Source organism: Dermacentor albipictus, chromosome 2 (genome assembly GCF_038994185.2).
Source record: "Dermacentor albipictus isolate Rhodes 1998 colony chromosome 2, USDA_Dalb.pri_finalv2, whole genome shotgun sequence".
Lineage (NCBI taxonomy): Eukaryota > Metazoa > Arthropoda > Arachnida > Ixodida > Ixodidae > Dermacentor > Dermacentor albipictus.
This window is the reverse complement of record NC_091822.1, coordinates 39271206-39297190: the sequence shown is the minus strand read 5'-3', so window position 1 is coordinate 39297190 and position 25985 is coordinate 39271206. Positions and strand designations below refer to the sequence as shown.

Here is a 25985-nt window from a genome sequence, read left to right as displayed (position 1 = left end):
CGATCGGCGAAGGAGACGCGGGCGGTACACATACCAATTACGGGGGCTGTTCCGCCATCGGCGACACGGACAACAGGCGTCGTGGCGGGCGTGATAATTTTCTTGAGCTGGTTACGAAGGTCAGCGCTCATTACGGACAAATGCGCCCCAGTGTCTATGAGAGCAGACACGGAAACACCGTCGACGTGAACGTCAAGAAGGTTCAGATGAGTGGGCAAAGTCAGTAGAGGATTTGGCGGCGTAGGGAGCAATGCAGCGTCACCTCGAGGCGCTGCATCGTCTAGTTTTCCGGCTGGGAGCGGCGCCCGAAGGGAGTCGGCGAATAGGAGCGCCGGGGCTGGGGAGAGCGAGATTGTCGTCGGTGGGGCGAAGGCGAACGAGAATAGGGGCGGTTCGTTGCAGGAGAATCAGTGGCGGCATTATCGGAGCGTGCGGCATAGGGACGAGAAGGGCCACCTGAGGGGTGAGAGTAGGCAGTATAAGTAGACCGGATCGGGGAACTCCAGCGACTACGACAGTGCCGAGAAATGTGCCCGATTCGATGGCAGTTGAAACAAATAGGCTTGTCGTCAGCAGTACGCCACTCAGATGGGTTGCGGAAACGTGGTGGGTAAGAAGATGCGGGACGGGGCGAAATCGAAGAATCCGGGCGAGTATCAGGGCGATGGGCCGGGCGGGTATCAGGGCGATGGGCCGAGCAGATGGCGTGAAGACCCATGTTTTCAAACTCCTGGCGGACAACTGCCTGGATCAGTGAGACCGTGACTGCAGATGTGTTGGTGGGACTGGAGTCGAAGGCAGCCGGATAGGCGGCCTCGATCTCACGCCGGACGATCCTGGTAACATCGGCAGTGTTGTTGGGACGAGGAGCGTCGGCACAGGAAGATGTCGCTGGGGTGTTGGGCAGACGGGCAAACTGCTGGTCAATACGTCGGCTTTTGGCGAGTTCCAGGCGGCGGCACTCTTTTATAACAGCATCCACCGTGGCTACGTTGTTGCAAACGAGCAAGTTGAAGGCGTCATCGGCAATGCCTTTGAGGATGTGGGAAACCTTGTCCGACTCAGTCATGTGGGTGTCAACTTTGCGGCACAGAGCCAAGACGTCCTGAATGTACGTGACATAGGGCTCTGTTGACGTCTGCACACGGCCGGAAAGCGCCTTCTGCGCGGCAAGTTTTTGACCGTAGGGGTTGCCGAACAAGTCTCGAAGCTGTTTCTTAAGTGAATCCCAACTGGTGAGCTCATCTTCGTGCGTGCGATACCAAACTCGAGGTGTGCCACCGAAGTAAAAGACTACGTTGGCGAACATAATAATAGGGTCCCACCGGTTATTGCGGCTGACGTGTTCATAGAGGCTGATCCAGTCATCGACGTCTTCCCCATCGTGGCCCGAGAATACGCCAGGATCACGGGTAGCGGGGAGAGTGATGTAGGTCGTCGAAGGGGCAGCAGGTGTCGGAGCCGGCGGAGTCAGGTTGTCGTCGCCGGGAGCCATGAAGGAAGGCTCGACGTACCGTCCACTGCGAAGCTCCGTGATGAGGTACAGGGAACGTCCACCTCCACCAGATATGCTACGTAGGATGACACAGACTAAAAGCTATGTACAAATATATTTACAAGGAAAATACGCTTCGCTAGGCCAAGAGGCAATAGCCCGCGCTAGCATCTAATCGTCGTCGTCGTCTTCACACTGCTGGCCTTTCGTGATCGCACATATTGTGCCGTAGCAATATTACCCCAATATAAGACTCATTATGCTAACGATAGGTAAAGAGGCCTAATGGAGATTAATCACCACAATAAAAAAACTATGCCGCTGTGATGAAATATTAAGGTTAACAATAGTCTGGCTACCTAAATTTAATTGAGATTGATTTCCGCACTTCAATAAAGAGAAATTATGGTTGAAATATTCACCATCAGCAACATTATTCAATGGCACCTAATATTAAAAAAAAACGCTAGTTATAATATCCTAATAATCAACTGATTAGGACTACTCAGAATTCATTCAGCATAATTAAGACGGCTTTAGCCTAATTAACATTATTTTCATGTACGTTACGTACCCCCATCAACATTAATAAGGGTAATGCAGAATAATCCATATTACGTAACCCAAATTAGAAATAATTTCGTCCCATAAGAGTAATTCTGACAAATTAGGTTCACCAGTTAGGTAATTGTAACAGGTCATTGCAATACTTGCAGCAGATGGCGTCATTCAGAAGAATGAGAAGGACGCAAATAATCAAAATTGTCGAGGCAACACGCCCCACGCCACCTTCAATGCGGTAACGCAGTGCAAGCCGCTTTCAAATTGTGTTCTATTATGGCACCATCATCATCATCAGCAGCAGCCTGGTTACGTTAGGCTGATGGCACCATCACGTCTCAAAGAGTTGCTTCTGGCCTTTTGCAAAAGTATCTACGTCTGCCCGAGAAGAATGGCACCGAACAAGCGAATGCGTGCAACGCCCATGCTTAGTGCACTTAACTACCCATGTTCCTCTGTGAGTGAAGCGAGCACATTCCCCTAAAACGGTTTCCATTTGATTATGTTGAGAGTTTTCCGACTGTTTAGCCTCCTATCCTTCTCGTGAAAATGTTCACACATTGGATAAAATTATTCATGCTAATAATGGGAGACAATACCGGAACACCGGCACACATTTCGACGCCGTCGCTTTGCAGAGCTCTTTACATAAAATAATCGCGGCAGCACAGCCGCTAACAGTTCTAGTTACATCTAACGGCAAAATCTTGAAATATATATGCCGCTGACATACCCGAATATCTAACATAGGCGTACGATCACGAAATCCCTAAGACCAGCTAGGATTTTCACTGTACACAGCACTATCCGCAGGTGTTGAAGGCGGCCGTTTCACTACGCTCGCGTGTTTTGTAACAATAAAGCGAACAGCTTTCGCTAGTTGCTTCACCCATATTGGATGCAGGATTGCATATCTCATAGAATATATGTGGTAGGAGAGTAAACTTGAGCAAATAGATATCTGCTGTCTGCGGTCTTGACGAGCATGCTGCATGGGCCACAAATTATGCACTGGAGTAGACGATCTGATGGTGGCTGCTGTTTGGCCTAGTAGACAGCTTGGATCACTGGGTATGGCCCCTAAAAGCAAGTGCGACACCACGTGTTTTATACTGCTATTCGCCCATTCTTGGCCATTGTCCTAGGAGAGCAAGAAATCTGCTTGTTTGGCAAGCTCGCAGCTGGCCTTACACAATGGAGGAGTAGAAATTGAGGGGGTCACGTCGCGTTCACTTTTCGCCCTGGATTGCTGTGTCGGCCGGTCGCAGTTCAAATGTTCCTGTGTTAGCTCTATGAATACTTCACAGACTTTCCAGGGTTCTATCTATCTATCTATCTATCTATCTATCTATCTATCTATCTATCTATCTATCTATCTATCTATCTATCTATCTATCTATCTATCTATCTATCTATCTATCTATCTATCTATCTATCTATATTTTTTGCTTTTGTTTATTTTGTTTGTTCGCCCTCCACTTGCTGCTCTAATACTCTTATGCACCCACTAATGATAGGAAGTCCCCCCGGCAGTTTCTCACTTTGGGACATCCTGATGCTGTATATAATATGTAAGCCGATTTCTTGTACATGCAATAACAATAATCTTGAACTTAACTATCTATCTATATATTGACACGTGTACTTATCTTTATCGGGCGACACGTTTTGCCGCCTAGCAAATGTCTCCCCGTGATTAAGCAACAGCAGCTCAGAAGTCTGCTCCGGCGATACAAAGGCTGCTTTTCGACGTCATCGAGGATTCGACAAACACCAGTCGCCAAGCATCGCATAATTACCGAGGAGTACGCTCGACCACTTCGCCAGAGCCCTTACCGAGTTTCGCCGCGAGAACGTGAAGCTATAAGAGAACGAGTCGACGAAATGCTGCGTGACGACATCATCCAGCCGTCGAAAAGCCCGTGGGCATCCCCTGTTGTCCTGGTGAAGAAAAAGGACGGAACCCTTCGTTTCTGCGTCGATTATCGTCGTCTGAACAAGATCACGAAGAAGGACGTATACCCTCTCCCACGGATAGACGACCCATTGGATCGGCTCTGCAATGCTAAATACTTCTCCTCGATGGACCTCAAGTCTGGCTATTGGCAAATAGAAGTCGACAAAAGAGATCGTGAAAAGACCGCCTTCATCACCCCAGATGGCCTCTACGAGTTCAAGGTTATGTCATTTGGACTGTGCTCGGCGCCTGCAACGTTCCAGTGCGTGATGAACATGGTTTTAGCAGGATTGAAGTGGCAGACATGTCTCGTTTACTTGGATGACGCCTTTGTATTCGCCGAAAGTTTTGACGATCACCTTAGGCGGCTTGCCACAGTACTAGAGGCCATCAAGTTATCAGGGCTCACTCTGAAGCCAGAAAAGTGCCGCTTCGCTTACGATGAGCTTCTATTCCTAGGCCACGTCATCAGTAAACCCGCAGTACGCCCCGACCCCCAGAAAACAGCCGCCATCGCAAAGTTCCCGCAGCCCACCGACAAGAAGGCAGTGCGTAGATTTCTTGGCATGTGTGCCTACTATAGGCGATTTGTCAAGGACTTTTCACGCATCACTGAGCTGCTGACACAACTAACTAAATGTGACGTCAAGTTCAAGTGGGAAACGCCACAGGCCGACGCATTTCAAGAACTCAAACGACGCATGCAGTCGCCGCCCGTACTTGCGCACTTCGCCGAGCACGCCGATACCGAAATACACACTGACCCCAGTAGCCTAGGCCTCGGTGCCGTCCTAGTGCAGAGAAAAGATGGACATGAACGTGTGATACCTTACGCTAGCCGATCATTGTCAAAAGCAGAAGGCAATTATTCTACAACCGAAAAAGAATGCCTCGCCATCGTTTGGGCCACAGCGAAATTTCGTCCTTACCTATATGGCAGGCCATTCAAGGTGGTCAGCGATCATCACGCGTTGTGTTGGCTAGCTAACCTAAAAGACCTTTCAGGACGGCTGGCACGGTGGAGCCTCAGGCTACAAGAATACGACATCACTGTAACCTACACGTCCGGACGAAAACACTCAGATGCCGATTGCCTATCCCGCACCCCCATTGACCCGCCGCCGCAAGATGACGCGGATGACGACGCCTTCCTTGGAATATTAAGCGCGGAAGACTTCGCCGAACAGCAACGAGGAGACTCGGAGCCAAAAGCCCTAGTCGAGTATTTAAAACAGCACACCGACGTTGTCCCAAGGGCATTTAAGCGTGGATTATCTTCGTTCACGCTTCAAAACAACCTACTCGTGAAGAACTTCTCACCAGTCAGCACTAACTACCTTCTTGTTGTTCCGCCGGCGCTACGTCCAGAAGTACTGCACGCCCTACATGACGATCCGACCGCTGGGCACCTCGGTTTCTCCCGGACGCTATCGAGGATACAAGAAAGGTATTATTGGACGCTGCTAACCGCCGATGTCGCCCGTTACGTCAAGACATGCCGCGACTGTCAGCGACACAAGACACCGACCTTTTCAGCAGATCGGGATGGACTTGTTGGGACCATTTCCGACATCAGCTTCCGGAGATAAGTGGATTGTCGTGGCGACGGACTATCTCACCCGCTTCGCTGAAACTAAAGCTCTACCGAAAGGCAGCGCAGCCGAAGTGGCTAAATTTTTCGTCGAGAACATCCTGTTGCGACATGGTGCTCCAGAAGTCCTCATGACCGACAGAGGAACGGCTTTTACAGCAGAGCTCACCCAAGCCATTCTGCAATACAGCCAGACAAGCCACAGGAGGACAACTGCCTACCACGCGCAGAAGAATGGACTCACAGAGCGCCTCAACAAGACCCTCGCCGACATGCTAGCAATGTACGTCGACGTCGAGCACAATACGTGGGACGCGGTCCTGCCGTACGTGACCTTTGCATACAAAACGGGAGTGCAAGAAACAACACAGATAACGCCATTTAAGCTGGTTTACGGCAGGAACCCGACGACGACGCTCGACGCCATGCTGCCGCACGTAACTGACGAAGAGAATGTTGACGTCGCTCCAGCGTGCCGAAGAAGCCCGACAGCTCGCCCGCCTACGGATGAAGAGCCAGCAGAGGACCGACAGCCGACACTACAACCTCCGACGACGCTTCGTCGAGTACCAGCCTGGCGACCGTGTTTGGGTATGGACCCGATACGCCGATGAGGACTCAGTGAGAAACTACTCCGACACTATTTCGGACCCTACAAAGTCATCCGACGTATTTGCGCTCTGGACTATGAGGTCGTGCCAGACGGCATTTCGCATTCACAGCGGCGCCGCGCACTATCTGAAGTGGTCCACGTGGTGCGCCTTAAACGGTTTTACGGACGCTGACGAACTTCGTCATTTTTGTTCTTTTCTTTGCTATGAGTGCTTTTGTTTATTACTTTTGTTTGTTTGCAGCATCGGGTCGATGCAGCATCGGGTCGATGCATCGGGTCGATTTGGAGCCGGCACGCTGGCAGACATGCAGCTGATTCCCCTGTTATTCACGCAGGTTCTCGCAAGTTTTGGAATCACCTTCTGGCTCGGTGCGCTTGTCGGCAGCACAGAATTTCGTCATGGCCAAAACCGAACTTCAGCGGTACCTTCATCTTCGGCGGGTATCACATCCCATGACTTGTTAAGCCACATCGACAATTCAAGGCCCATTATCTTCAGTGCAGCGCTCGGCGCGTGGTGGAATTCGAGCGATTGCCCTCGACCAATCGCCGCTGGAAATCGACGCCCACGTGACCAGAGTGGACACTATATAGATGAGCGACGCTTCTGCCTCGTGGGATTTGGAGCCGGCACGCTGGCAGACATGCAGCTGATTCCCCTGTTATTCACGCAGGTTGGTTTGCATTACCCTATTCGTGTCTCACTATTGTGTGCGTTGCCGGCTCCTCCCACTTTGGTATTTGCTGATGCTTGTTGTCGTAAACGAGCGCGTGCGCCTCGAAGTAGGTCTTTTCTATTCTTGAACAGATTTTTGTACGTGTTCCTGCTTTTGTTGCTTTCCGGCGATATCGAACTTAATCCGGGTCCTGTCGAAATGGAAATATTGCAAAGCCTGCAAAAAGGGCAGACTGCAATCTTGAATAAGCTAGATACTATTGAATCCAGGATCGCCGTACATGAAGGAATGATAGCGGACATAAAAGGCAGCCTTGAAGCAACTAAGGAACAAGTTCAGGACCTTGGTAGAGCAGTTTCAGAACGTAAGGATGAACTTGAGACTCTTCAGAAAGTATTCAGGGATTTGCAGGTTAAGAATATTGACCTAGAGAACAGAGGTCGGAGACAAAACCTTTTGTTTTATGGAGTGGATGACAACAGGGCGGAAACGTGGGACCAATCAGAGGAGTTGATTAAACAGATTGTTGGCGACAAGCTGGGAATTGAAGTTACATCACTACAAAGAGCACATCGGATTGGTGTATACCGAGAACAAAAAAAGAGGCCGATTATAGCAAACCTCTCTTCGTATAAAGAAAAACAAGAAATTTTGTCCAATGCAAGGAAATTTAAGGGGTCAGAGATCAGAGTTGATCAGGATTATGCGCCGGCTACTCGGGAAGTACGGAAGCGATTATGGGAATACGGTAAGGCGCACAAAGGCGAGAAAACAAAAGTTAAACTGAATTTTGATAGGCTTACTCTTGGTGAAAAAACTTACGTATGGGATGACGAAAAGAAGGTAGTCGCCCCACTAAAAAGAAAGAAATGATGCTTGCCTGAAAAAAAAAATAACACGGCACAACCTGGTCGCCGTTTTAATAAACTGTAGAAGTGTAATGAATAAGGTGGAAGAATTGGCAGGACTAATTGAGACGGTGAGAGCTGACGTAGTTATTGGCACGGAATCATGGTTGAACCGTGATATCGGCGATAGTGAAATCTTTCCCAGAGAATTTGTCGCGTATCGTAGAGATAGGTCGAGCCATGGGGGCGGTGTATTTTTACTTGTGCGAAGTTCCCTGAAATCTGCCGCCTTAGACATCCCGTGTGATGTCGAATCTGTTTGGTGCACAGTAACCCTAGATGATAATTCTTCGTTTGCCGTAGGTGCATTTTACCGACCACCGAACTCTGATTACAATACAGTTCAATCGCTGAATGAAATTATCTCGGAAGTTTCAAGCAGATCATTCATTCTTGCCGGTGATTTTAACCTGCCAGACTTAGAATGGCGTGATGGAATATGTGTAAGCAGCACTGGGTGCCGTGTAAACATAGAAATGAAAAATATTATTGACAATTTTGGTCTTATTCAATTTGTTACTTGCCCAACTCGAAATAGTAACGTTCTAGACCTCGTATTCTCGAATAACCCCAGTTTGGTGAATAATGTCAGTGTTATTCCAGGTATCAGTGACCACATGGCCGTTGTTGCAGACATTAAAAAAGAGAGCAGAAGAACCTTAAGTTGTGCAACTAGAAAGGTTTTTCTATTCAGCAAGGGTGACTACTCAAGCATAGCTCAAAAACTAGAAGATTATCTGCCCGTGTTTGAGTGCCTTGCTGAATCCGATGGTGTAAACGATTTATGGCTTAAGTTTAGGGATAAGGTGTTAGCCCTTGTGGATAAGCACATACCTGCGATGCAAGCAGGCAAGATTAATAAACGCAAGAAGCCATGGATGACGTCAGGTATTTTGAGAGAAATCAGGAGAAGGCGACGAGTTTTCCGTAAGTTAAAGAAAACTGGAAGCAGTGAGCACGCGAAAGAATTACAAGCATTAACGGAGCAATATAAAGCAAGTGTCGAAAAAGCAAAAGTGAGATATTTTGAAGGGCTCAATAATAAAATGAAATCTAATCCCAAGTCGTTCTGGCATTATATCAAGGAGTGCGGATCTGATAATGTTGGAGTCAGCGAACTGAATTTTAACGATACGGTTATAGTCGATGAGGAAGCTAAAGCCACATGTTTAAATACGTATTTCCAATCCGCGTTTTTGCCTAAGCATGACGCTCCTTCCCAACGGCACCCAAGCACGTTTCCACTGATGCCGCCGGTGGAACTGAGTGTTCGTGGTATCCGCTCTCTTCTTGAAAGCCAAGACGAATCCAAAGCAGTTGGTCCTGATGGAATCTCTCCTCGTGTACTGAAGCGATGTGCTGCGCCCATTTCGCTTTACCTTTACATAATTTACACTAAGTCCCTTTCAACAGGCACTTTACCCGATGATTGGAAAATTTCCCATGTTGTTCCGGTTCATAAGGGTGGCTCAAAAAAGGATGTAACAAATTACCGGCCCATTTCATTAACATCGATATCATGTAAACTCTTTGAACATATCCTATTTAAGCACATATTGACCCATCTTACAGATAATAATGTTCTGATAAATGAGCAGCACGGTTTTCGCAAAGGATTTTCTTGTACCACGCAACTTATAGAGTTCTTTCATGAGTTGGCTTCCAACGTTGACGAGGGTGGGCAAACAGATTGTGTCTTTTTAGATTTTCGAAAGGCCTTCGACACCGTGTCGCACTCCCTTCTCCTCGCCAAACTGCAGATTCTAAATTTTGACCAGAATGTACTAACTTGGATAACCAATTACTTGTTCGACAGGCGTCAATGCGTGCTTTTAAATGGGAGGTGTTCATCCTATGTTGGTGTAACGTCAGGCGTGCCACAAGGCTCCGTCCTTGGGCCGCTTTTATTCCTCATTTTTGTTAATGATATTTCTGTGGGTATTTCATCGCGCATGCGTTTATTTGCCGACGATTGTGTTTTATATCGGCAGATTAGGGACGCAAGTGATGGCGTTTCTTTGCAGGAGGATTTGGATCGTATTACAAGGTGGTGCCAGAAGTGGCAAATGTCGTTGAACCCGAAAAAGTGTGTGCACATGCGTGTGTCCAAAAAAAAGAAACCAATTGAGACATCTTACAGCCTGAATATGTATGTCATTGCTACTGAACCGACATGCAAATATCTTGGTGTTGTTTTATCGCATGATTGCTCATGGAATGCTAATATTGATTATGTTGTTAGTAAAGCAGCAAGGGCTCTTAACTTTATCCAACGGAACCTAAGATGGGCACCCCAGAATTTAAAGAACACAGCCTACCTCACCTGTATTAGACCGATTTTAGAGTACGCATGCCCTGTATGGGACCCGATGCAGGCCAGGTCTATAGATAAACTTGAAAAAATTCAGAATAGAGCTGCGCAGTTTGTTTTAGGGCGGTACAAGCGGACAGATAGCTGTACCGCTATGAAAACGGAATTGGGTTGGGAATCGCTTTCTTTACGCAGAAAAAAACTGCGGTTGAAGTTTTTCTTTTGTATTTTTCATGGTAACACTGGAATTGCTTATAATAACTACTTGTATCAACCCAATTACATATCCAGTAGAAATGATCACCGACACAAAGTGAAAGAGTACCGTGCAAGAACAACTATGTATTACAATTCCTTCTTTGTGATGACCATCAGAGATTGGAACCGGCTGCAAGAGACGCAAGTGTGCTGTATAGATGAAGAAGTGTTCTATTTAAGTCTGTAACCCCCCCCTGCTGTAACGCCTTACTGGCAAAAGCGGGGCACTCACTGAATAAAGAATAAAGAACTGAATAAGAGGGGGGTAATGACACGTGTACTTATGTTTATCGGGCGACACGTTTTGCCGCCTAGCAAATGTTATCGCACAGCGCGGGACGCACCTGCATTTATCCGAAGTTTCTGGAAAGTTGTCGATGCTTCTATCCGCTGTCTGTTGTCACCGAACCTTGTGTTATCTGATATCACTTGACGCGAATGATGTAGAACTTTGTAGAAGGCATGCGGATCGCAACGATTAGTCTGGAACATTCGACGACTGCTGTATAAAAGCAGACGCGCTTGACCCGCTGATCAGATTTTCGACGATCGCCGAGCGTGTTCGCCGCTATCGTTGTGCTATAAGTGTAGCCTGTTTTGTGGGCACAGGTTCGCCCAATAAAAGTTAGTTTTGTCGTTCACAGTACTGCTACTGTGTTATTCAACGTCACGACCACGTGACAATATCTATCTATCTATCTATCTATCTATCTATCTATCTATCTATCTATCTATCTATCTATCTATCTATCTATCTATCTATCTATCTATCTATCTATCTATCTATCTATCTATCTATCTATCTAACGTATGCTTGTACCTAACCGTTCTACCGCCAACCTGAGTCACTGTGTGGTCCATAGACTACACAGTGGGTGAGTGGGTGGCATTACAAACAAAACCAATTTGCTTTTACTTACATGACGTCGAAAAAACCTGACTCATCCCAAATAATACCGTACATAACATATCACAAAACATCTGATTTCCAAGCATTTCCTCATTCCGGGGTCTTATTTCTTACACTTTAAGAACACAAATACATGGGCAACTGCGCGTTTACAAAAGAACTTGGCTTCAATCGACGTGTCAATTTGTCAATGTGTAGTCCATGGACCACACAGTGACCCAGGTTGGCTGTAGAACGGTTAGGTACAAACATACATTAGATAGATAGATAGATAGATAGATAGATAGATAGATAGATAGATAGATAGATAGATAGATAGATAGATAGATAGATAGATAGATAGATAGATAGATAGATAGATAGATGGATAGATAGATAGATAAATAGATAGACAGATAGATAGATAGATAGATAGATAGATAGATAGATAGATAGATAGATAGATAGATAGATAGATAGATAGATAGATAGATAGATAGATAGATAGATAGATAGATAGATAGATAGATAGATAGATAGATAGATAGATAGATAGATAGATAGATAGAAAATGTGTATAGCATCGAGCTACTATTCAGTGGGAGCGAGGTTCGAAATCAATTGTGAGAGATTCAGTCACCAAGTATATGGCAATGCGTGCGTGTGTGCGTATGTGCCACTCTTCAACGAGCCTCTTTCCGACCAACTTGGGTCACTAGATGCGGCGATGGATAAGTACTGCTATTCAATTAAATTATGACGAGTTGGAGCACTGGATGAGTATGTGCCAGTCGGCCTTTGCTTCTTTACAGCGAACCTCTGTGTTGCCGCTTCGGTCACCCGGTATAATCCATCAGGTGCGTTCTGTTCTACAGTGACAACAAAGATCCTTGAAGTTGCTCCCGTTTTTGGTGAAATAAACCTACGTCACACTCTATCCTCAAGGACAGCCAACCCACGCTTCAGTAGACTGCGCAAGAAATGCACTCGACATGGGCCACTTGTAATGTGTTCGCATTCTTTGGGTACATCACGCCCTTTGCAAGCGCTATATATATATATATATATATATATATATATATATATATATATATATATCGGTGTGTGTCTTACATTTCTTCCGCCTTCCTGGGTCACTGGGCAGTTCGTGGTGGAATGGCTAGTGCATCGGGATGCTGTGCTAAAGCAACAGGGTTAGAACACACCATCAGGCAAACTTCGTTCTGCATACGTGCCACTCTTCAGCGAACCTCTTTCACGCCGACGTGGGTAACTGTAGACACGGAACTTGGTAGCTACCGCAGTTAGAGAGAAACTCTTTGACGCTGACTTGTAGTACTGGGTATGTGCCACTGAATCTGTTCTGCCATTAACCTCGTTCATGAACTTACAGCACTAGGTATGTGCCAGTAGGATTGCGCCGCTCAACAGTGAACGTCTTTGATGCCAACTTGGGTAACTAAATACGTGACAATGGGAATGCGTTGATCTAGAATGGAGAAAAAATATCTTAATATTTTACACTGCTCAGGGGAAACACTCCAACGTCACAAGTGTTCCTTAAGGACAGCAAGCCGACGCATTACCAGGTTGCGCCTTCTCACCCCTTCTCCTTCCAACCTTTCCATAAATTTTATCTCCACCACCACCAGCAGGTTGCGCCACGAGTGCACTGTATATGTGTCGCTTTCCAATGAACGGCTTTCACGTCAACGCTTCAGCGAGCTGCGCCATGAATCCACATGGTATGTGCCACTCGTTCTTAAACGAACCCCTCAGCAACTTCGGTCTGTGAGTGTGTGCCACTGAGTGTGCTGCCGAGCGAGCGACCAATTCTAACCGCTTCCAGGCACTGGCGCCACGCTTGTCGCCTTGCAGGCAGCTCGTGGACTTCTCGGCAGTGGCACTAGATGGCGGAGCATGTGCAGAATGAAGTGCGTGAGAGGAGCCCGGCTACCCGGGCATGAAACGTTTCTCAGGCTTCTCACCAGTATGAATGGTCTCTAACTGTTTCTGTGCACTAAATAAACATTTGAATGATTGATTATTAATATTGTATAAAATCGTGACTTTAATGTATGTACTAGTATATTATTTCAGTGCAGTAGATTTTCTGCAATTAAAAAAGCAGGAATTAAGAAAGTGCAGTAATATGCTACGTGCCTGATCATATGCCTTGTGCTGTTAATTTCTTCTGAGTTTTAATAATGTTTGGCTACTGTATACAGTGTTGTGCTATAAAAGAATATGCCACAGCAATTATGGCGTGCCTCGCAGAACAAATTGAATACATCTTCCTTAGTCAAAGCATCACAACAAGCTGAAAACAATAAAATGGTATTTTTTGGGGGGTGACGAAGTGTATAAATTACGAAAATACCATGTTTATATGTATATTTCTTATATTATGCAAATGAGTTGCCCTCATACATTCGAATAAGCGCCTCAATAGGGTGACTTGACAAATGGCAACGACAGACCTCTATTAAAACCCTCCAATTCTCAAGGTTGTATTAGCTGACGGTATGCCATTTCATTAATGTCCAGAAAGGCAAACTTGACATGTTGAAACCAGTTACAACAGAACATAGCCTTTAAACCATGAAAATGTTTTCTAGCAATACCCTCAATGTGAAGGCCTCCCGATGCAGTGTTGATGCATCAAAACTACCTAGAATGATAAATTAGGTGCTTCATGGGCAAGATTTTACAGACTCGGGAATGAGTAGGAGACACGCTACGAATTGCGTAAATTTTAGCTATTGTAATTTTTTTGATCAGTAATACAGGTGTTTCAATTCTTTTTTGCTGATTTTCTTTGAACCCACTTTTTCACGTTTCTTTCATGCGCCAAATAGCATAATTATATTGGCACGGATACTTTCTCTGTATTCGAGAACCATATTTCAACGGTTAAAAAAATTTAAACGTTATCGGTCGGTGCAGGATGCTCCTGAACGTATCGGAAGTTTCAGGAATGTTATCGATGGTTCTATCGGTTGTCTGTTGTCGACGAACCTCGTATAATCCGGTTGCATACATGACGCGAATTGTCTAGTACTTTGTGAAGGGCACACGGGCACCAGCAAATACGCTGAATGCTTCGACGACTGATGTATGCAAACCGACGCAATTGGCCCACAGATGAGATTTTCGACGACTGCCGACACTGCTCGCCGCTATCGTTGCGATTGATTCTGCATCATTTTTTACAGTCACTACTACGTGACAATATTTCCAACACAGATTTCTTTCAATATAATTGCACGCCAAATTCTTATATTAGCTGGCTGTGCAACGACCTATCAAAAAATGAAATCGTACAACAGTTTTCAAATGATACAGCATCGTCGTGCAGGTGTTTGCAAAGCGATCTTGTAGTACGACGACGCTCGAGCACGAGCGCTGATGTCGATGTTTTTGTACACTGTTGCTACTTCAAAGATAAAAGGAATCTGTTGCGGCAGACGTAAGTTCATTATTCAAACGTGTTTTTCATGTCTGAAAGAGCATACAGATCACTTACTTATTGTCTCAAGCTTAGTGTACAGCAGGCTGTTTTCGGCCGGACTTTGACGGATGACGACAAAATAGTCCAGCAACAGTGCGACGCAGCCGAGGAGCGAGCTTCGGCGCACGTCAGAGCGTCTGTCCAGTGGTTTCGCGCCCTCTTCCTCCAACCAACGCACAGCGAAGCGTTCGCTTGTCGGCGCGTGCCGAAGCTTGTCGACGCGTGCCAACGGTTAGGCGCCCCTTCCCATGGCGAGCGTCACCGTCGCCGAGCGAAGAAAGCGAATGCGGAGCGCAGCGGGGGTATGAAAGACACGAGAAGCAAAGCAGGGAGGAGGGTGCAGCGGAACCAGCAGGAGGCGGAGGCGGAGGAGGGTATGGGGTAAAGATGTGAGGAGGAAAGCGGAGTGCTGGTACCACCAGGCACGCGGCGAGAGAGCACAGAAACAAAGTGCTCACGTGGGCTTCGCACCCACTGCGCATGCGTTACTTCACCTACAGCGCCGTCGCCGCTAGAGAATGCTATCCCCCCATGCCATGCTTTCCCATGTTTTTAAACAATGAACAACGCAACCGGTGGAAATGCTTCGTCTGCCGCTGCTATTAAACGAACTGCCAAAGAGACTCAGCGCCACCGCTGTGGGCCCTTTGTCCTTCAAAATATATTTTTTTATAGCATATCGCGAATTCAAAACACCTAGGAAGCAGCGCTCGAGTTTCCAATTAGGGGGTATCGTGATCTTCGGGGAAATTTTGCTGTCAACACACTCACCTTGACGGAAACATGCTACTCTGATGATTGCATTAGGCTTCAGCTTGACAGTTTCAATAATTATTTCACAAATTATCCTAATCGGCGCGGTGATGACGTCGCTCTATATTGACACAAGATGATATGAAATCACGTCGGCTCCTGCCTACGTCCAGTTTACTGCTACCTGCGAAAGATAGCTGCAGTGAAGCGGGCAACACGGGTTCGCAAGGCACGCGCAATCGGAGCAACCGGCCATCCGCGCGGGACGCGAGCGGAGAAGAGGTGTGGGACTCTGGCGAAAAAGACTGTGGACGTTCTAGTGAGGCTCTCGCTTAGCTGTGTGTGGGGCACAAGTTCGGCCTACGTAAAGTTATAAAAGTAGCGGCACTCAACTGTGCGTTACAGTTCTGGTGGAGGTGTGGGGTGTGATTTCAAGCCCTCTTCGAGTCAGAGAAAAAAGCCAGGACTCACGGCGACATTGACCCATCGAATCGACTACTGTTTACCAACGCAGCAGTCGTCGCCTACGTGGTGAGCCACCCCCCCCCCCCCCGAGTTTTCCCCTTTGCCGGATTCTATCGGAGCATCAGCATCTGCTAACGGAAACGCTATCGAGGTGGCAACTCAAATCGCGCCAACTCACATCGTAGTGGACTCGCCAATGACGCCAGAGGCTTTCCACGGCGACACATTTGAAGACGCAGAGGACTAGCTGGAACGCTTTGAGCGCATCGGCGAGTTCAATGGATGGAACGGAGAGCGCAAGCTACGAAACGTCTACTTCGCGTTAGAGGACAGTGCATGAACGTGGTTTGAAAACCACGAAGCGACATTTTTGTCGTGGGATGCTTTCCGGCGGGAGTTGCTTGCCACTTATCCGAGTACTGACCGCAGGGAGAGGGCCAAAGCTGCCCTGCAGGCGAGAAACCAGCGGAACAATGAAAGCGTAGCCATGTATGTATACCACATGCCACCAAAGGATAGAGAAGCTATCGGAAGTTAGTGAAATGCTTGAAGACGACGTAATTCAGCCGTCGGCAAGTCCGTGGGCATCGCTTGAGGTACTTGTAAAGAAAAGGACCAAACCTTGCGCTTCTGCATTGATTACCGAAAGCTCAACGCCGTCACAAAGCGGGATGTGTGCCCACTTACAAGAATCGATGACACTCTAGATAGACTACAAGATGCCAAATTCTTTTCCTCCCTGTACCTCAAAAGCGGCTACTGGCAGATAGAAGTGAACGAACGAGATCGTGAAAAGACGGCGTTTGTGACGCCAGATGGACTGTACGAATTCAAAGTGCCACCATCCGAGCTTTCTTCCGGGCCTGCCACATTTCAGGCGATGATGGGCACTGTGCTGACCGGTCTAAAACGGCAAACCTGTTTCGTTTATCTTGAAGATGTCGTGGTTTTTTCTACCACCTTGGAGCAGCACGTAGAACGACTGCGGGCTGTGATGAAAGCTATTAGATCAGCAGGTTTGACGATAAAACCGCATAAATGTCAATTCGGCTTTCGCGAGCTTCATTTCCTCGGCCATATCATCAGTTCAGAAGGCATTCGCCCGGACCCTGAGAAGACTGCGGAAGTGAAAATTTCACAAACTAACCCACAAAAAGTCTGTTAGGCGATTCTTAGGACTTTGCGCCTGCTACAGACGCTTCGTCAAAACTTTTTCAAGGATCGCCGAACCACTAACGGGGCTAAATAAAGAAGACACGCCTTTCGTCTGGTTGAATGAGCAGGAGAATAATTTCAATGAGCTCCGAAGGCGTCTTCACAACCATCCACTTCTTGCTCATTTCTACGAGGAAGCCAAAACTGATATTCACACATACACAAGCAATTTTGGCCTCGGTGCTGTCCTCATTCAGTGGCAAAACAGAGAGGAACGAATGATTGCGTGTGCTAGTCGAACACTTTTGAAGGCTGAGGTGAACTACTCAGCGACGGAAAAAGAATGCCTCGCAGTGATATGGGCCATCAGCAAGTTTAGACCATACTTATATGGCCGACCATTCCGAGCTATCAGCGACCATCATTCGTTGTGCGGGCTGGCGAATCTCAAAGATCGTTCTTGACGGCTGGCAAGATGGAGTCATTGGCTGCAGGAATAACTATACAACGGTCGTATACAAGTCCGGTCACAAGCACAGTGATTCTCATTGCTTGTCACGTGCACCGACTGAATACACGGAATCCACGTTTAGGGAAAATGGACAGGATTGGCCGTTCCTAGGAGCTATGAGAACATCGAAAATGGCTCAGTATCAGCGATCTGATGCCGAGTTAGGCCTTCTCATTGATTACCTAGAAGGACACCCTGTCGACATTCCAAGAGCTTTTGTCCGCAGCTTGTCGTCGTTCGTCCTGAGAAATGTCATGTACAAAAGAAATTTTCAACATAGTGTAGAGACATTTCTGCTCGTCATACCTTCAAAGTTACAACTAGAGATATTGGAAGCATGCCACGACGACCCATCAGCAGGACATTTAGGAGTGAGCAGAACATTCGCACACTTCCGCATGAAGTATTACTGGCCCAAGTTATTGAATTCTGTGCAACACAACGTAGGAACCTGCCGGGATGGCCAAAGACGTAAAATACCACCATTCAAGCCCGCAGTTCTCCTAAAACCCATACAGCCACCGGAAACTCAATTCGTGTGCGAATGGACTTACTTGGCCCCTTTCCCACATCGTCATCAGGAAAGTGTTGGATACTAGTTGCAACATACTACCTAACTCGATATGCCGAGACAGGGTCTCTTGTAAAGGGCACGTCCAGGGTAGGAGCTGATTTTTAGTACTAACATAGTACTACGAAATGGCCCTCCAAAAGTTCTCATCACGGACCGAGGAACCATATATATTTACGGCCCATTTGACACAGTCCATTATGAAACTGACGCACACTAGTCACCGAAAAACAACCCCATATCATCCGCAGACAAATGGACCGACTGAACGACTTAACAGAACGCTGACTGATATGTTGTCAATATACGTGGACTTGGAGCACCGAACATGGGACAGGATACTACCGCACGTTGCGCAACGTTCGCGTACAAAACCGCTGTGCAAGAGATGACTCAAACGACACATTTCCAAATCGTTTTTGGCCGGACTGTCACCACAACCTTAGATACAATGCTACCAGTACATGAGACCTCCGAGAATGACAATGACGGCAGCAACTTCACACAAATAAATGAAGAAGCACGGCAGCTGGCACGACGCGGCATTCAGCAGCAACAGCAAATCGACGCGGACCGACGATACAACTTGCGATAAAGAGACGTCCACTATGCACCTGGTCACAAAGTATGGGTGTGGACTCCCGTACAGATGCGCGGCCTATCCGAGAAGCTTCTTCGTCGTTATTTTGCCCTGTATTGGATAATTCGCCGAATTAATCCCTTGAATTACGAAGTTTTTCCAGAAGGACAAGTAACCTCATCACGACGGCGGCATCGAACAGATATCGTCCATGTCGACCGAATGAAGTCGTACTACGAAAGGCAATAACTACTTCCGCCTACATGCATTGCGAATTCATCACAGTCTAGAAGCCACCGCTTTCTGTATGAGCATCGGGATAATGCACTCTTGGAAGAGGGACAATGACACAAGATGATTTCAAATTACGTGCGCCAACCACCTCCGGCGTCCGTCGATTTGTTTACTGCTACCTGCCCAAGATAGCGGCAGTGAAGCGGGCAACACGGGCTCGCAAGGCACGTGCAATCGAAGCAACCTGTCATCACCGCGGGACACGAGCGAAGATGAAGAGGTGCGGTACTCTGGCCAAAAAGACAGTCGACGTTCTAGTGAGGCTGTCGCTTAGCTCTTTGTCGGGCACAAGTTCGCCCAACGTAAAGTTTTTAAAGTAGCGTCACTCAACTGTGCGTTACAATATGTACAAATCATCGGTATTACGAACTTGTCTATGAATATAGTTACATAACGAATGACTGAAATACTTGTGTTATGAAACCAGTTTAAAATAAAATGTGAAATCCATCGCTCACCGAAGGGAAATGTATCGCGATTTCTATTTTTTTCGAAGTGCTTTCAGATTGTATTCGTACAAACAACTATCGTCTTATATGTGCTGGTGTCATGAACATTAACACTTCCGAATCTGATAGCGCGGTAGTTAAATTCACAAACACAATCCTTTCCACTGGCTTTGTAAACCATCTTATAACACCAATACGCATCACTGTGTCTACTTCGTCTGCATTAGACCTTATCATGACATATTTAGAAGCAGTTATTTACCATGTCGGTACCATTGCTTCTGACATCAGTCACCGCTGTGCTATTTTTGTGTTTTCCGCATGTGGGATCTAGAAATCGAATTATTCACCCCAGGAGCGTTTGATTTATGAGCACATATCAAAGGAGGCCTTAGAATCACTTGGCTGGCCCTCTCGACGTAAGGCTGGTGTAGCGTAGTAGGTAAAACAAACGCGAAACACGCGCACTCTGCATTCATCACGTTATATGTGTGATTCTAACGAAGCAATTTGTAATCTATAAATCGCACAATCAAAGAAAGCAAAACAAACAAACAAGGACGACAAACCGCCACATTGGCATGATAAAACAGAATGATAATCGTTACGCAAAGTTCCTGCGCATTCAAGAACTAGAGGTACTCAACGATTGTAAGAAAATAAGAAATAAACTAAATGCTGAACATAGGCAAAGTCATTCTACAATAGTGAATTTTCGCCAAGATTAGTTGAGATATTGAGATGCTCCACGCAAAATGTTAAATTAAGTTTTAGGTCGACGACAACGCGATGCACTACCTGATTACGTTTTTCACGATGGCCAAGAACTTGCTCGTAGAACTTGATGATTACGTCAATAAGCATTTTGTAAGATCAGCGGTATCAACCACAGGTTGTACTGCAACAAGAAGTTTGACTTCTATCTGTGCTGACAGTCTGTTTCTTGTGCCAAATGATGGTTTTAATGTTCACAGCACATTCACAAACTTAAATAACAGCAGAGCCCTAAATGCAGAAAATTTTCAAATTAGGCCCGTTAAATGCGGTCTGGAATTTGCCGTAGCTATGTTGGCGCATATATTCAATTTGTTTCTTTCGTCAGGTGTTTTCTGCAGGCTATGAAGAAAACCATGGCCTCAGTTCTTTACACTGGTGGGGAAAAAATGCTGATTCTCCCATATTTGAGAGTAGATGGAGACATGAAATGACTACCGGCAATGTATAATGCTTGGAGATGACACTAGCCACAATATTAAAACGGCCGTAGTGAATGTTCGCAACTTCACACCACACCGCACAACACCGCACTCTTCCTTGCTACACTGTGCACGGGTCCATATGTACGATGCTCGGCTAGAAGAATTCAACCAGCGGTTGCCGGCATGACAGGCAACCAAAAACACCAGGGAGATAGAGCACCCTAGCAAGCTAGAAGAAAAGAGCCTTAAGCAGGCGTCACGCAGAGTGGCGCCACTTCTCGAGGTGACGCAGAACCCGCGCCGTTAAACTAACGGGCTGCTAGCGTTTCAAAGAGAACACACGACCCTGCTTCAGTGCAAGAAGATGTCAATGAAGTGTATGGTGCCCTGTTTACACCTTTTGAACGTGGCCCTATTGGAAATTCCAAATAAAACTTTACCGTAGTGGCAGTTATAGCTTGAGCCATGGCGGGAACAAACATTAGGAAGAACTTGGAAGCAATATTTTTTGTATGTTGGTTGATGAGTAGCTAGCGTATGTAAGGCGGTCCTGTACAAAGGGTTAGGGACCAAGCAACATATTTCGTTAAGTTTTGATTGATTGCCCGTATGATCTCGTTTTGTTGCCCTCTTGAATGCACAGATAACAGCTCTGAATATTGGCTCAACGTCATTTGAAGGTAGCCGATAACCGAAGCTAAAAGGATATCTTGCTTATGACCAGGCTGCAAACTGTGAACCGGTAAATGTTATTCCTGTTTTTCTAGGAGCCCTGAAAAAATAATTTCCGCTCACCTAACTAAAACGAATGTAGTGCTAACAAGCAAGAGAAGTTGGGGCGATGTATGCAGAGCGCTGCCGTAAGCGCTTGGTAACACACTGTTCGCAAGAGTGTGCCCGTAGCATTATGAAATAAAAGATATGATCATTATTGTGAAGATCAACTTACTCGTCTTGAGATGCTGAAAAGAGAAGTACGAGCAGGCTCACTAGTTGAGAATAATTCGCAAGATAACTTAAGTAGCTATTGACAGCGAAATACCTGCACGTAAGAAAATTTTAACGCATCCTTACTATTGGGTATCTAGTCAGCGCGTTTCCTGTTTCACGAGTGGATGGGGCTAAATTGAGAAGCTTCGTTTGACCAGCAGTGCCGCAATGTGGTGTTTGAGCTCAGCAGCTGAATGCGGCAGCATTGCGCTGCTGAGCAGGAGGACGCGGGTTCAATACTAGCCAGATTGCAATTGCAGGTGCAATGGGAACAGTCGCAGTCACAAAAAGGTGAAGCCTTCATAGGATATCAACATACTATACAACTACGCAAAGTGACGTTGTTATCTCTGTCACCCTCGTAAATCAGAATGACCATTAGGTAAGTAATATTAGTAACTTAAGCAGTTAGGAAGCACGGTGTAACGTGCACAAAAGAATATATTGACAGACGTCACTCGCTGGCAAAACGCTGGTGTGATAAAGGACGCTAGCAGAAGCCTCTTTCTTCAACGTGTCTACTAAACGGAACCTACGCCACTGACCATGTGGGGAGAGAGCGCTCGAGAATCCACCAGCCATCTCGGCTCGCCCAGCTTTTGCACCCGCGTCAGATTGCATCCGGAAATGGACGCGAGGGCAGCGTATGTTTTCCCTCACGCTGACAGGCATGCGCGTCCATAGCCGTGCTAGCAGACGACACTTGGGTACACTTGTTTCCCTCCAGTAGACGCCTGAACACGATATCACGCGTCGGAGTTAATTTAACACGGGTGGTTAAAATTAATTTGGAGTCTCCCACTCCGGCGTTTCTCCTAATCATATACTTGCTTGAGCACGTAAAACCTCATAACTTAATTATTTATAGTTTCTCTGCGGCACCGGTAGCGTCGCCACGACGCGGCGATTTCATGCCCTCAGTGGAAAGCAGGTGGCATTGGCAGGCGGCGCTATGATTATTCGCTAAATGTGTATCTTGCGATTTGTGTTCGTACGTTTTTCGTACTACATAAATATCTACTACTACTCCAGGTTACAGAGAGTTTTAATTATCCCCTAATTATGATGACATTCGTGAAGACAGCGTTGTAATCAGCATGTAAAAGCTAAGCCATAAACACGCATAGCGCACCGGGCGCCAACTTCCGCCTGGAGAAAGCCCTGGTAAGTTTTAATTATGTATTGCCCTAAATATTATTCGTTCATTGTCTTTACTTCTACTTTTACTTTCCTCAACCACATACCCATTCTGCTAACTATTATTTTAAAGCCCTAGACAACGGGCAGAGAAACTGCGCCCTCATGTTAACAAACTAAGCTGAATAGTTTCTGCACAATTTTTACGCACCGCGCAGGTGCAGCCGTCATCAGCAAATGTTCCGTGTACTCACATCATCTCATCTGGCTTAGAACAAGTGCACTAAGCCTTTGACCTATACTAGAACACTTTCTGTTTGTGTTTTATCCTTGTACGTAATAAAGCTCCATGCCCGAATTCTTCACAGGGCAAGATGTTTCTGCATCTCTGACTATACCTTTGGCAAATCGTTCACTGCGCTTTTCACGCTGTTAACGCAATATTTACTAGTTAGTTTTCGGGCTTTCCCTATGTGCTGTGAGTTGAAGTTTTTTTTGTCTAATACTTGCAGAAACGCTCCGATCTCAATCCAATAGGGTGGTAGTATGCGGCAGAGCATTACATCCGAGATCTATGGCGCAGTGCAAAAATACCGCGCTGCACTTACACGTGGATGAAGTATTGCCCTATTTGTTCTGGGCAGTCTTCGTTCTTAAGGAGACGCTGTGTCGTGCAGCAGCAGTATGTTCCGTGCATTGAGGGAACATTAGAGATTCCCGGGTGTTCAAAATTATTCCGGAGTCCCCCACTAGGGCATGCCTCATAATGAAAATTGTTTTGTCAAATTTAAGTTTTGCCACTAAAAACCCCACAATTCATAAAGAAGCTGTGTTATTCGGCAGTGTCTTCTATCAGTGCAAAAGAAGCAATAATAACTAGGCCTTATGCCAGCATTATCCTTTGTTTTTTGTTATGTCACTAATTAGGTTACTGCAATATACAATTACCTACCCAGTTGAACTTTTTGCAATTTAGCTAAACTAAAATGTCGGGTGCACGCGATACTTTGTAATAGACTCATTTCATTGGGTAATGTTTGTATTTCTTAAAAATGACGAGTAGATTTTTCGTTTCCCGCCTTCCTTGTGTAGTCCTCAAGTTACAAGTTGATCTGCTAACGTCCAAATACTAATAACATAAATTACGTTGGGAAGCATGTAATATTACCTACATTCCCTTTCAAGGTTTCTCGCAGGTTATGGTTCATGTTTTGAGATAGGCTGACGTATACGTCACAATATCAGTTTAGTAGTTTTAAAAAGTCCACATCCACATATCAGGCATTAAAACAATCGTGCGTTTTACCTTAAATGCTGTTAGTTGTCTTGAATTTATTCTAGATGCACTGAATTAGTTTCCTCGAAGTCCGCACAATGCGCCAACGACAACTGCGTAGTTAAGAGGACAAACTTCCTTGTTGCTCGCCACCCAGTTACACTACACACCGAAGACTTCGAGCGACTTTACCCTGCTTAAGCTAGTACTGGGACCAGGGCGGAGAAGGAACACCACATAGCGCTATTAGTCCCAGTATCGAGTAATATGTTCCGGATCTGCGCGGTAACTTCAATTCCATCATCCAGTCAAGTACATTGAGTTTTTACAAGTCTTAAGGAGACCGAATTAACTGACAAATTGTAATGCCCATATTTTCAACTGGATGTATTTGCTTCTGCTTGGTAAAGGTTAAGCTTGAATGAGACGGTACTTATTGTAATGTGCCTCGTGCTTCGCGGTTATTTTCCAGTTAGGCTCGCTTATTCAGTCACATTGTGAAATTTATCCATACTCACACACCCTCATCATAGCTCTTTTGGTGGACATGATAATAACCTGAAGTGGACATGTTAGGTATTGAGTAAGAGAATTAACCCACGGTGTATTAGAGTGATGCACAAAATATTACGTTCTCTGTTCCTGTAGAACCATCAGAACGGTTAAGGCAAACGCTGTGTGTGTGGGGGGGGGGGGGTGTCAGGCGATTAGGTGCAGCGACGAGAGTAAGCTACCTTTAGACTTAGACACAGGATGCAGCAGACAAGAACAACCTAGATCAAGGCTGCTAGATATTACGGGTACACCTTTGTCCTGCAGAAAACCTAAACATGCTAGGGACTGTCACCGAGAAAGTGAATTTACCGCACTGCGTATCGAAGCTCACTCAAGTACTTGACATAATTTATGCACGACACTTACATATTGCTGTTTCCGAAGTCGGAAAGTCCACCACGGAGTAGACGCTCGACGCATAGTCGTACGGATCTTCTGAAATGAAACCAAGTGCATGTTTTTCACAAAATATTTGCTTCACAGCAGTTTATGCACGCAAGCTTTACGAACACATGCCCCTTGCCACAAAACATTGCAATTCTCGCGATGCAACATAATTTGGAGGCTTTTCAGAAAACATTTTGTTCACCGCCGTTTATTCATAAAAGCTTTAAAAACACATTTGCATTTCCACAAAAGAAAGTGATTCTCGCGAAGCAACCCTCTTGGGTTCGGGGTTTTCGGCTTCAGCCGAAAAAAAGAAAAGAAGCCGACCGAGCCATTGCTTCCGTAAATAACTTTTTATTCAGATAATATTAGTAAAATCAGTAATGTTGAATGCTGGGCTAGTAGATTACTGGCACTATGAAACATTGCCTCAACGCCCACGAGATGCATAGAGCGGGAGTGCCGCATCGGTGCTTAAGCTCCAAAATCACGCGTCCGGTGATGCCTCGAGCGGAGTATCTCCATTCTTGGCGCTGCAGTCATGTTTCATAATGCCAGTGAATTCGCGTTCATTCGAAAACTGTCGCCCTGCAGCTGCGAGCCTGCGTGCGCTGCGGTCTCTTTGACTGCGGTCTGCGTGCACCGCATTTCGCCGATTTAGTGCTCGAGCCTGCCGGAAAATGAAATAAATACTACGCAAAACTCGTTTGGCATGGGCTAAGTGACTCCGCCTTAAGCGGTCAGCCAGTACGTTAAATTCACTAGCGGCCGGAAGGCGCATTCTCCGCAACTGCATTTCAACCGAAATTACTTATTAAGCGCGTAAGTAATAAGGAGGTTTTCTGTCATTGTTGACACAGCGAGGCTGTGTGAGTGAGACTACAGGCGAAGG

The 25985-nt window shown here is 46.1% G+C and overlaps 1 protein-coding gene across 1 annotated transcript in view; it reads right to left on the bottom strand.

The window, feature by feature from the left end:
* LOC135918258 (uncharacterized) overlaps positions 1-25985 on the bottom strand; it is a 260320-nt gene that overhangs the window by 211530 nt on the left and 22805 nt on the right. Inside the window, exon 4 of the mRNA XM_070533556.1 lies at positions 25073-25141. The gene's annotated coding sequence lies outside the window, so the exon portion shown is untranslated. The remainder of the gene's footprint in view (positions 1-25072; positions 25142-25985) is intronic.